Genomic DNA, 12,663 nt, shown 5'->3' on the forward strand with positions numbered 1-12,663 from the left:
AAATCTACGTATCAAGTTTATGTTGGTGCTACAGAAAAAAAACTTCATATTGTTTTTTAAAATAAATTCCTACAAAGCTACACTAATCTTTAGGAAAGAATTATTAAATTATTAAATTTAAAAATATTTATTTTTTTGTCTAATAGTGTCTGGAAAATAATTTTTGTCTTCAAAAAACCTACACTTTTCTTGAAGCATTAGTACTACAGTTATGACACCTGAGTGTCCAAAGTGCCAAGGGAGTTCTGTGATGCTCTCAACACCTGTAATTCCACAGGAAAATGAGTCTCCTTCTTTGGGTCAGGAGGATGCCCTTGAATCAAACCTGCTCTTAGCTTGTTATTTCAGCACTTCAGTTCATATCATGCAGAGGCCTCAGAATACATCAGATGGATTCCTTCTGAATGACAGTAAGTAGGAATACATGTACATGTGCTTTGGCAATCAATGAGTGTTTGGTCTGTCCCCAGGTGCCATATGTTAAAATATGCATAGCGATGATGCCAGCTTCTTTACACCAACTGTGACACTGTGCAGGTCTGGTCCTGCTGGCTAAGGTATACTTTGGTTGTACTTTATACTACAACACCACTCTGCAGTTGACAGCGTGGGCTTGCTGTGGGTTCTCTGTGTGCTTTGAGTCCAAGACTGAAGAAGCTTCAAAGCAAATTGCTTCCATGTCCAGTCCTGCAGGCATGCTTTCCATCTGAAACAGTGACGTTAACAGACAATTTCTTCCTGTGCTGTGAAGATTTTCAAATACCAGCTGCACCATAGTTCGGCATGATCCTGATTGTAGTGTTTAAAGTCACCTCTCAAAATGTAGACACCTGTAGACAATTCACATTTATTTATTCAGTAAACAAGATAAGTTGAGAACATTGTACTTATTCAGATATTATTGTCTGTTGATCTTATAAATTACAGCTGTTCCCAATGGACTTAACCAACTTTTAGAAAGCTCTTTTCAATTTCACTCCACCTATGGGATCAGTCTGAGGAATATTAAGGACTCCATCCTTCTGAATCCTCAGATATGCATCTTGATTTGAAGCTCTCCAATTTTAGGGAATACTGAAATCAATGCTGATTTTAATTACAATAAATGTTATGTTATTAAGTTATTATTTTTATTACATATTCTGATAGTATCAAGAGCACTTGTGACCGTGAACATCTGCTCATCAACTGTCTCCTTTGAGAGTGTTCATGTATAAAAAAGGGAAAGTGTACCTGCATTGAATCTGCACGCTCAATTTTACTTAATAAGAGGCTCGTGGAGATCCTAAAAACATTCAAAATGTAGACTCATTGTGAAGTATATTTAAAGATTTGGCAAGTTTACTGATTTCTTCATTTAAATGCCACTACTGCTGATTTTTTTTTTTCTCATTAAATTTTGATTTGGTTACTGTGGTTTATTTAACCTGGGGTTTTGTCTCCTGAGCAGATACACTTGGCAATGTGTCAGAAAGTCATGGTGACATCTGACATGCCCAGAGGATTTCCTGGAGTCAGGGAGCTGACCAGTCCCTGGGCAGGGCTGATGAAGCTGGGCAGGCTGGGAGGGGGCTGACAACTTCTGATTAGCCAGCAGAAATTGAACTCACCACCCTGCACCACCCAGAATGGACCACGGTATAGAAGAGTGGGCTTTCCTCAAGCCTCCAGAGACTAGTCTGTGCCTCCTGCATGCCAGGTGCCCCCAGAGGTAAGTAATGCAAGGGATTAGTTTTTGCTGCTGCAGGACAGACAGAAGTTGGCTCCCACTGGAGAGCTCTCTGCCTTTACTGGAGCCCAGCCTGAAACAGGTACGGGGGAAGGTGTCTGCCGCAGCTTTGTGTGCAGGGCTCTGCCTTTTGGCAGCAAAAGTAGCAGTTTGATAACCACAGATGTGCAGCTGTACTTCTAAGGAGTCTCAGATTGCAGCATGCACCATGCTGTCTCAGTTGGAGCCTCCTGAGGCTTCTGCATGCTTTTATTTCAGGAAGTTGGTATTTTGCATTGGTGTAGATGTGGTCTAACCCAGCAGGCAGCTAAGCACTGTTCGCCTGCTCCCAGTGGGATGGGGGAGAGAATTGGGAGGAAAAAAAAACAAAACTCATGGGTTGAAATGAATACTGCTTGATAGGAAAGAAAAGGAAGAGAAATAATGATGATTATGATAATAACAGCAACAACAACAATAATAGAATGTACAAACAAGTGATGCACAATGCAATTGCTTGCCACCCACTGACCGATGCCCAACCTGTCCACAAGCAGTGGTTTCCCCCCACCCTGGCCAGCCCTCCCATATTAATTGATGCCATATGGTATGGGATACCCCTAGTTAATTTGGGTCAGCTGTCCTGGTTCTGTCCCCTCCGAGCTTGTGCTGCACCCCCAGCCTGCCCGCTAGCAGGGCATTATAATAACGAGCTGAATTGTCCTTGACTTTACACTAGTAAGCACTGCCCTGCAACAGCTAAAACATCAGTGTGTTGTCAGGATTATTCTCATCTTAAATCCAAAACACAGCACCATACCAGAGGAGCAAAATTATTCTAGCCAAAACCAGGACAATGTTACCACCTGAGTGGTTTGTTTGTTTATTTATTTTTTGTCTCAGGTTCCATTTAATTTCAGGACAAAGGAGGTGGGCTTAAAAATCAAAATGTATATATTATAAATGCATATATTGAATTTGGCTGTCAGATTCAGGTACCTACATGGCTACGTTCTGTTGGATCCTGTTGGAAGCTAAAGTTGATTTATTATCTTAAATTTTACAAGCTTGTTATAAACCAGTGATACCGAGTTCAGAAGGACATATGGTTGTCTTTGTGATAGAATAAAAGAACCAAATTTGTAATATTTTACTATGTTTAGTTAGATAGAAGGAAAACTAGAAACTTTGTATGTCTGATGCTACCTTACTCACTAGTCAGCCTTACCTGTAAGGCCGTACAGAATTGTACCACAGGACGGGGTAGGGGGGCAAGGTAAGCTAGGCCTGGAGAATGTGCCTGTAAAGAATATGTGGGGAACTCGTGCTGTGCATGTCTTTCAATATGTAAATGACTTAGCTTAGTACGCACCCCTAAATTGGAACAACAAGGTAAGACAGAACGAGATGGGCTGAGCATGTGCAAGAACTGGGTTCAAGCAGTGAACATAGCAAGGAAGATTACCAAAGACCACCAGAGACCTCCAGTAGAAACAATTGCACATGTGTCAGGGACATTTACGTATTTTAACGAGTTACAAGAAATAGTATGAATATATTAGTTATTTCTTGGAAATCTAATGATTCTGTATGTTTTGATTGTATATAACCCCTGCAGCTTGGACAATTTGGCCTACACACTAGGTGGAGCGATTCCTGTGTGTCTGGCACCCCATTTAAAGACTGCCTGCTTTCTTAAACTCCAGATTCAGTCTTAGAGAGTTTCTTTGACAGACTTTGTGGTAACAGTTTTGGCAACCCAAATGGGACTTCTCCTGAGCCTCAACAGTTCCTGGGATTGTGGAACCTCAGCTGGCACCGAGGGATTCTCAGAGAGGACCCCGATCCCCAGGCTGAAGAGCCCCTGAGCGAAGACCACTGTTTTGTAAGTACAAAGGCATTCTTTTGGAAAATTTGGTTACCTGCCCATAAAACGCACCAAAAGCTACACAGGGTTGGGTTTAAGACTCAGGCTGGGGTTTGAGTCTCCGTTTGGTTGTGGGAGGTCCGAGTCCCCGTTGCGCCTGCTCGTCCCCATTTGGTTTTAAAAACAGTGTTGGAGTCCCCAACTTGGATAACTGAATTTTGGCTTGGATATTGGAATTTGGGTACTGGAACTACATATTTGTTTTTATTTACTTGGATTATATATATATATTTTCCTTACTACTCATTTAATATTGTTGTAGAGATGTTAGTAGTTCTGGAGTTGAGGCAGAGACCTCAGAATCACGGGCGTGAGCCCTCTGGGGCAGAGGAATTGGATGATGAGTGAGAAAGTTGTCATGGGAACAACACCAGTGGCAGGGAGGACTCCAGCTGGCAGGGGAATTGAGTCTTAGAGAGTTTCTTTGACTGACTTTTACGGTAACACCAGAGTAAAGGGAATAATTCTTACCTTGCTGTGATGACTTACTAAGGCCATAAAGAGACATCAGCAGGAGGCATGACATTTCAAACAAGCCATTCAGAAAAGTGCAAACGGGTAAGACTTTAAAAGTGCAGGTTTTCAATCTGCAATTAAGGAGACTTTAATACTGTGTTCCTATCCAGGACAAATTTATTTCTTTGCAAAAGTTGCTCAGAATAGGATCCTTACACTAAGTCTTAAATGCAGCTTGAGTAATACACTGCATTTGAGTGGCTTCTACAACAGACAATTTTTTTCCTGTTTAACTAGAGCTGCTTTCCCATTAATAAACATAACACAATTTTTAACAATAAATTGGGAACTGCTAGAAGTTCAAAATGGGCAATTCTCTTCCTATTAAATCAGCTGATACTGTTAATAATGCCATGTTTCATATGGAAGTCCTGATCTTTTTTTAAATATTTAGGTGTAAATGAAAATGGTAATACTTTAATACTTTAATATTATTGCACCCATTATCTAAAATCTTTCCTCTCTCCTTTAATTCACATAACTATTTTTTTTCATGACTGATTGTGTTGGTCCCATCATGTTTCTGTCATGATTGCTTAACCTCTTGGTGTGATTTGTGAGAATATTTTTCCTGGCTCTTAAATATATGTATGTTTTCTTTCTGTAGACATTCAGCAAGGGAAACCTTGAGTAACTTGGAAAAAAGCAGACAGAAAAAAAAAACTTTTTTAGTGGAGAGAGAGAAAAGAAAGTGATGATAATTCAGTGCTTTAATTCTTTTTTTTCTTTTCCCATGATTTAAGATGAGTACTACAACTTCCCCATATTGGCTATCCCTGTTTTTAAAAGCAGATTAATGCTACATCTTTTTCTGAGTTTCTCAGAACTATTGTGTCTTGGCAGTCAACGTCAGTCCTCCTTTGCTCAGTCCATGCACTGTAACAGAATATTCTGTACTTATTATCACAGAAGATACAGAAAGAATAAGAATCACCAGGAAAAACAAAAACAAACGACCAAACAAACAAAAAAAAAAACACAGATGGACAGTAATGGAAATAAACAAATGAAATCATCCTTGAGGGCATCAGTGTTGAAACAACACAGCAAATCAAGGTGAAAAGATGGCCAAGTCTGAGGAAAAACAAAGATTTACTGCAGAGTCATCCTTTTGTATACAAGGTTTTGCATTGCTGCCTTGCAAACTGGAGCTCCCTGGATTGAGAAATTCAGCTATTAATGATTTACAGTCAGTAGCAAGACAATCAAAGTTATTTATTCCACTGAGCCTGGGACAGGCTTGAATCTGCCATTCAACTTAATAAATGTCAATCTATATTGTGAAAATGATAGAATAATGCATTCAATCTTCAAGCATAGAAGATGCTTGAATTGCAATTCAAGCATCAGCAATTCAAGCATCAGCAATTCAATATGCTGACATAGAAAATGGCTAATGTTATATGAAAAAAAAATCGTCTGGTGTGTTGCACAGAAGCATAACTGTCAGAAACTGTGAGGCTTATTCCATCCATGTATATAACCATGTCACTCTATACTTAATTATATTCTTTATTAAAAAATGTATTAATTTGTCCCCAAGTCCTATCACAGGAAGTTCCTGCAGTTCCCCAGGAAATCAGTCCTGCCCCCAGACTGGAAGATCTCAAAAGATATTTAGGAGACCAAAAGACCTGCATTAGGGCTTTGGCTCTTTGCAAGGTCCCTGCAACTTACCAGTGCGTTACTAAAGCATTTTCTCTTCTAGTGTCTGTCTATACTATCTTACCTGTAGGGTAGTGGGTGTTTATATTCCAAAAAGGTACAAAACCAAGGTTACGCGCCTCAGGCTTTTGCAGGACATAACTGATTAAAAAGTGCTATAAAAATTCTCACTGAGTTTTATGTGTGTTTCACTATACAGCAGTATCTGACAGAGCCAGACATGGAATAATTGATCAGCTGCTTTTCCACACAGAGGTCCCAAGTGGTAAAGAAAGACGCTGCTAGTGAAATACTAGAAAAAGGATCAGAGATGCTTAAGTTGTTCTTAGTCCAAGCTACTGTCTGTCCTAATTCAGGAGCTTGACTTTTCCCTTGGCCTAAGTGAATAATCATTCTTTGTACTGTGTCATGGGTTTGGAGTTCTGCCCATATTACTCATGTGAGACGGAGTAAAACTAGGAGGACACAAAGACCAAATCCCAGGGAAAATCCCCTGCTTCTAAGCAGTGCGATGAACTGGAGGAGATCCTCATTATCCTTTTACTTTCTCTTGGTTCTCATCTTGTTTCTCCAGACTGTCAATTCGTAAGTTTATCTTTTTTGACAAAAGAAAATAGGCTTGGAAGCTTCACTGGCAAGATTTTATAGTTGTTGTAGTGTTAAATTCTCTTTGCATTACTATTAATTGTCTGTAATCTTTTTAATTTTTTTTTGCTGTTTAAAATTGCTTAAATGTCTTTTTTTTTTTTTTCCTTTTTTTTTTCTCCCTGAACTGGATTTATTTCTTCATCTTTGACATTGTAAAGAGTCCTGTGCCAGTCCTCTGTGTTCCTTGAGATTTGTTCTGAAGTATCCTACAGACAAATTAATTTGCCAGCCAGAAGTCTTCAGTGACTACGTTGGGTGTAAGAGTTCCCCTCAGCCAGCTGGCATAAGCAAGAGAAACATTCCAGAAGAACTTCTTGTCTCCAAATGTCCACCATTCCCACCCCCATCGAGTGAAAGCTTTTACAGCATGCCTGGAAGTACGTCAAATTGAGGCCATTTTCAACAAAGGGAAAAAGGAATGCACTCTAGATCCTCGGGGCCTCGATTGAGACTGTGCAGCTGCAAGCACCCTTTCTCTTTTTAAGGGAGTGATTCAGACCACACTCTTCTATTGGCTACAGATGTAGCAATGCTATATATTATGGTTCTCTCTGCAATATTTTATTTTAAGCACTCTGCTGAGCATTCACTGTTTAGAACTTGGTGTTCAGGATGGGTGATCTGTTCCCTTTTCTACAAGAAGATTATGCTTTGGCTGCATCTATAGACCCCAGTTTTACACAGAAGTGGTATGCATCCCACTGATGATGAAGTTATAAATTTTCTCAAGAAATTCTGAAATGGAATTGGTCTTTATTTCTGTTTTCTTATTGTCCAGTAAAATGAAGGAAATCTGCCTACATTCAACTAATTCCATGCTTCATCTGAGTTGCATCCCCTAGATCTTCATTCCCTTAATCCCATGGGCTTTGACCAGGTGAAAGTCTGGCTCCTGCTGTTGCCAGCAAAATTCCAGTTGATTTCAAGAGTTCAATCTCAGAGTTTGGCTAAGGGTCAAATTTAATCTGGCAGGAAAGGTCTGAGGGCTGTTGCACATTTCTGCAATTTCCGCTATGTTGTTGATATTGCAGTTGCATGAGACCTATGTACTCCAGAGCTGGAGTCACATTTCAAAAAAGCACCCTACAAATACTAGATATGGACACACTTCATGCATGGTCAGACTTGATCTCCATTTTCTGTGGCTGCTTTTTACAGTTATTCCTCCTATCCTTTCCTCATTTGGATGTGGTGCCGTGTCTTGCTGAAGTGTTGTTAGTGAGGAGAGTTGATAGCCAAGGCTAAATCCAAATGCTTAAAATACAATCACAGTCTCCACGGCCTTCTAATATTTGAAAGCTTTGCTGAAAAGGAAAAAGATATAAGCTCATAACTAAAAATTTACATCTCAATTCAGGTTTAAATATGAAATAATCTCTGACAAGTCTGTTTGATTTCCTTCACAATAACCTTATAAATACATTTTTCCTCCCTTGATTTAAATATTTTCTTTTCTTAATAAGTTTGAGTTCTAAATAATGGCTAAGTGAATTTTTTTGAAGTTACATTTAAGGAACTTCTTTTTTTTTTTTTAGTTACGGGAATACTGTTTTGGTTCTGCATGTATACTGTTACTTCAGAAAACCGAAGCAGAATGTTGTTCTTTTACACCAAATGTGTTTTGCTGAATATAAAATCCAGGGAAAGAGATAAATAACTTTTTACAAATGTTGGTCTGTTCATCATTCCTCTGTTTGTACTGTATTTCTGTGACATGTATGGGGCCAATTTGTTGAGATGGGTGGTTGATGAGTGGATGATGGATTCCCTCTGATGATTTACAGATGCAGTTTATCATTTCTAGATCACATCTTCCTCTTTCCCTTGTTCAAATGTTTGTGTGTGATGGGAATGAAGGCAGAGAGTTTTTTCTCATGCTTTTAGTTTTGGTTAACCATGCCACACATTAAGATCTTAACATGCTAAATAGATAGCCTGAATTATTTATAAGTGGTAAAGATGTCATTAGTTTTTTTAGGATATAGACAGAAAGCTCTTTTCTTTTTCCATGTTCTTCTTCCCCAAAGTCATATTTCATGAGTGTTCCTCACAAAGATCACACGGGAGGGGTTGTATTGGGGACCTACTGTAGAAGGAGCCTAAGGCATGAAAAATTGTCGCTATTTAGTCAGTATATATGTACTATGGAGTGCTTTATGGAGATTATGAATGTCAAACCCACTCTAGCCAAAGTAACTACAACAGAGCTATAAGGAGACTTAGGTCAAATCTAATTGGTTCTCATAGTATTTTGTCAGTGATTATTCTTGTATAGATATTAAGAGTATTTGAGACAATTACAGTTGGACTGAATTCTCCTTTTCTTGTTGAACATCAGGAATAGATGACAATGGAAAAATTCAGACCTGAGGGATGAAAGCCTAAGGCATAGGGCTTAATGAGAGCAAGCTTAATGATAAAAACCTTTTTTTTTTTTTTTAATCTATTTGACTCCTACATATCACTCTCCTGTAGTACTATGCCTTCAAATGTATAGGATTAAGACTGCCTTAGTTTTTAAATCAGTTTTGAATATTTAAGCTTTAATAATAAAAAGGCTTTAGTGTCAGATCTTGCACAGGTTGTACAGTTGCTAACAGAACATTTCTGCAGAGACAAAATTAATATTGTGTTGTAAAATTGACTAACACTTGAATTGTGTATATGGCTACTAGTGAAACCAGCAACACTTAATGAGTCTAGCAGTGTTTATTTTTGAACCACTTTGTGTGGATTCTCTCGTTCCCATAGTCTCAATCTCTGTCTTTCCACTTTACTTGGAAAAGGTTTCTCCTTCCAGCTTGTTCCTCACAGTTTTTTTTTTTTTATAGCTTAGTTTGTTGGTTCTGAAACTGTGATTCCCTGAAACTTCAAAGCCTTAACAGCGTTTTTATGAATATATTGTCATGCCTGAACTACATAACTAAATGGCTTTTTTCACTTATGTAGTGATCTCATGATCAGAATATTATCTCTCACTTGGGCACTTTCCATGTGAGCAACATAAAGCTGTCAACGGAGCTGTTCAATATGCCTCATTCAAATGTGTTTTGCATTTTCTTTATAAATCTGTGTCTGTGTGCCTCTGAACTGATACCCATTTGGTTCTGTATCTCAAGGAGGGGTGGGCACTCAGGCAGACATCTGTCTCAGATGGGTTGGTGGAGCCGTAAACACAGGTCATCATCAGGTTCAGGTGACAGTGTGCTCAGAAACCTCCAAACCCCATTAGCTGGCTTTACTTCTTTGTACTGTGGTACCTGAGGCTTGTACCTGTGCTGGCATTTCCTGAGTCTTCTGCTTTAGCAATGTGAAGTCCACAGAAATGAAATAAATTCCTGGACTGCATACATCATTTCCAAGTGAAAAGGATTTACTTCCCGAACTTTGTCCCCAAGACTGGCAGCCCGACTATTTTCCACATCTCTACCATTATGACCAAATTCCTCTCTCTGTCCCTTTCCAAAATTATCTGCCTCATCCTCATTTTTTTTCCTGTTCCCTTTCCCAGATTTTTTTTACTGTACTGCAGGCTTCTGTGTGTGTAGCTGGAAATGGGAGGGATTACTGTCACTCTGTAATCTCAGCTCTGCACTATAAGGGCAAAGTTCACACTCCCTGGCTAAGACATCCTTAATTTCAAGATTTTTTCCCCCTATATATCTAACACTAACAAACCATGGTAATGTAGTTGACATTCATTGAAAATTTCCATCAATTCTTGTCTAATTAGACATAGTACAATGACAGTAGAGTAATTACAGTAATCTTAGTCGTATCAGTTGTGTATTTTTTTTGTTATTTTCTTTCTTTCTTTCACCCTTTGTGAATAGGATGTTATTGAACTCAGCACTACAACAGCAAAATACTAATTAAACCTGGTGGTTTCAACTATATTCCTTTTTCAAATGGATTCTAAGTGTTTTTGAAAAACCTTAACCCAGAATTTATGAGCAAAGCCTACAGAATATAATGGTGACAGAACCAGTAGAGTCTTATAAACCTTAGTATAAATACTGTGTCTTTTGTGTAGAGGTCTTTTGTTGGGACCAGTCTATGGTATCTGTTTGTTTGGGATTTGTTGGGATCAGTCTATGGAAGCGGAGAGCTGAAATTAAACTTTCTATTAAAATTCTGCACGTTAGATAATAAGCTATAGAAAGATGTCCCATTTTACTAAATTCTCATTTTTTTTATAGAAAGGTAAATGAGAAACCAGTTATCACAGGATTTATAACAGAAGCAAAGTAAAATAATGAAATCTTGAGAAATGTTTCTGTAGAAAGGCAGAAAGATATTTTTATGCTGGCTGCTTGCTTAAGCTTTATGCTGACACAATTTATTTTGAAAGTGGTTGGTGGAAAATATCTCTAACACAGCACAAATCAGTATTTGTTATCCGTCTTATTCCTTACCTGTCCTTTTAATAGTCTGCTTGTTTATATCACTATGATTTTTTTTTTAATTATTTAATTTATTTTCTAATCTCTTGAGATTGTACACTGCAAAGAACAAGATCTGTTTTTTAATTGTATATTGGGTATACAATAAGTAACTCAATGGTTCCCTAGTACCTTCAAGATGCTATTGCAGCAACAAGTGACAGTAAAAATATTTTGTTGAAGTTATCATTTTTCTTCTTCTTCTTCTTTTTTTTTTTTTTAAAGTTGTTTTCTTCTTATAAATATATGCGGTGTCGTTAATCCTTTTTAAGCTTGTCGTACACAGCATGCAAAGATACAGCATGGTATGATGTGACCTAAGCTCCTCTGTACATAGAGATCTCTCTGTGTAACCTTTTCCTTAGGAGCTGGAATACTGGCAAGTCTAACTACTCTTTGTTTGCTTTACAGATATATGTGTTTATACATCTATGTCTGTGCAAGAAGAGGTCTGGCAAATTTCTACTGAATGTATTTAAATCTGTCTTGATATCTCATTAGGGTTTCCATGATTATGTGGCAACAGGTGGGAATTAGAAGTCACAGTTTGACACCATTTCCACAGTTCTGTTCAGAAAAGCTGGGGCTAAATCAAAGTGCAGATGTCAATTATATCTCTAAGTGTAGATAGAAAGAAACAATGGGAGGAGGAGGTGCAGATCTCCTAGAGGGTAGTGCAGTGCTTTCCCCCTCAAGGCGTCAGTCCCAGCACAGTCCCCTGTGCTCATGGCAGCCCACTGGGCACCTGAGCACAAGGCACCTCACAAACCCCTTAGCTGGACTTCCTGCTCAGCTTTAAAAACACAGGCCAGAGAGGTAAAGGAAATGTTTTGTGTAGAAAATTCTGGTTGCTTCAGGAGACATATATGATTCAGTATGAGAAGGAAGCTAGCAATGCATCTGTGCTGCTCCCTGCTATATACTGCATTTACTGAATGAAGCTCAGAGACAGGAGTTACATACCAGAGCCATCATATGTATGCATTTGAGTCTCTGTGTCTTTCTGGGGGATTTTTGTGTACAGATGAGTATTTTTTTTTTGTTCTGTTGTTCTGAAGCCTTTCCATGGTAAAGCTTAACCCTATTCAAGGTGATAGCAGGCCAAAAGAAAAGTATTTCACAGAATCACAGAATGGTTGAGGTTGGGAGGGACCTCCAGAGATCATCTAGTCCACACTTTTAGAAGTACTGGTGTTCTTAAATGATCAAGCCATAAGTACTGACAATATGTTTAGGGATCTCCTGGGAAATCAATTTCTGAATTCAAATCTGCTATTTCCCACAGTCCTAGAAAAACTGAGCCATACAATCTGTTGATTGTGTTTAAAGGCTAGTCCTGTCTAGAAAGAAGAGTTAGTGAGGGGCTTGGAGAGCAAGTCCTATGAGGAGCGGCTGAAGGAGCTGGGCTTGTTCAGCCTAGAGAAGAGGAGGCTCAGGGGTGACCTTATCGCTCTCTACAGATACCTTAAAGGAGGCTGTAGCGAGGTGGGGGTTGGCCTGTTCTCCCACGTGCCTGGTGACAGGACGAGGGGGAATGGGCTTAAGTTGCGCCAGGGGAGTTTTAGGTTAGATGTTAGGAAGAATTTCTTTACTGAAAGGGTTGTGAGGCACTGGAACGGGCTGCCCAGGGAGGTGGTGGAGTCACCATCCCTGGAAGTCTTCAAAAGACGTTTAGATGTAGAGCTTAGGGATATGGTTTAGTGGGGACTGTTTGTGTTAGGTTAGAGGTTGGACTCGATGATCTTGAGGTCTCTTCC

The 12,663-nt window shown here is 39.0% G+C and overlaps 1 long non-coding RNA gene across 2 annotated transcripts; it reads left to right on the forward strand.

Moving 5' to 3' along the window:
• Positions 1–1,721: 1,721 nt before the first annotated feature.
• Positions 1,722–7,205, forward strand: LOC137852751 (uncharacterized). 2 transcript variants are annotated; one of them, XR_011094019.1, is made up of 3 exons: positions 1,722–2,638; positions 3,327–3,593; positions 6,623–7,205. It is a non-coding gene; the product is annotated as an uncharacterized lncRNA (long non-coding RNA). The 2 variants fall into 2 exon arrangements; XR_011094018.1 differs by having other exon boundaries at positions 1,722–3,593.
• The last annotated feature ends 5,458 nt before the right edge of the window (positions 7,206–12,663 follow it).

The sequence above is a fragment of the Anas acuta genome, chromosome 2, assembly GCF_963932015.1.
Source record: "Anas acuta chromosome 2, bAnaAcu1.1, whole genome shotgun sequence".
NCBI classification, from domain to species: Eukaryota; Metazoa; Chordata; class Aves; order Anseriformes; family Anatidae; genus Anas; species Anas acuta.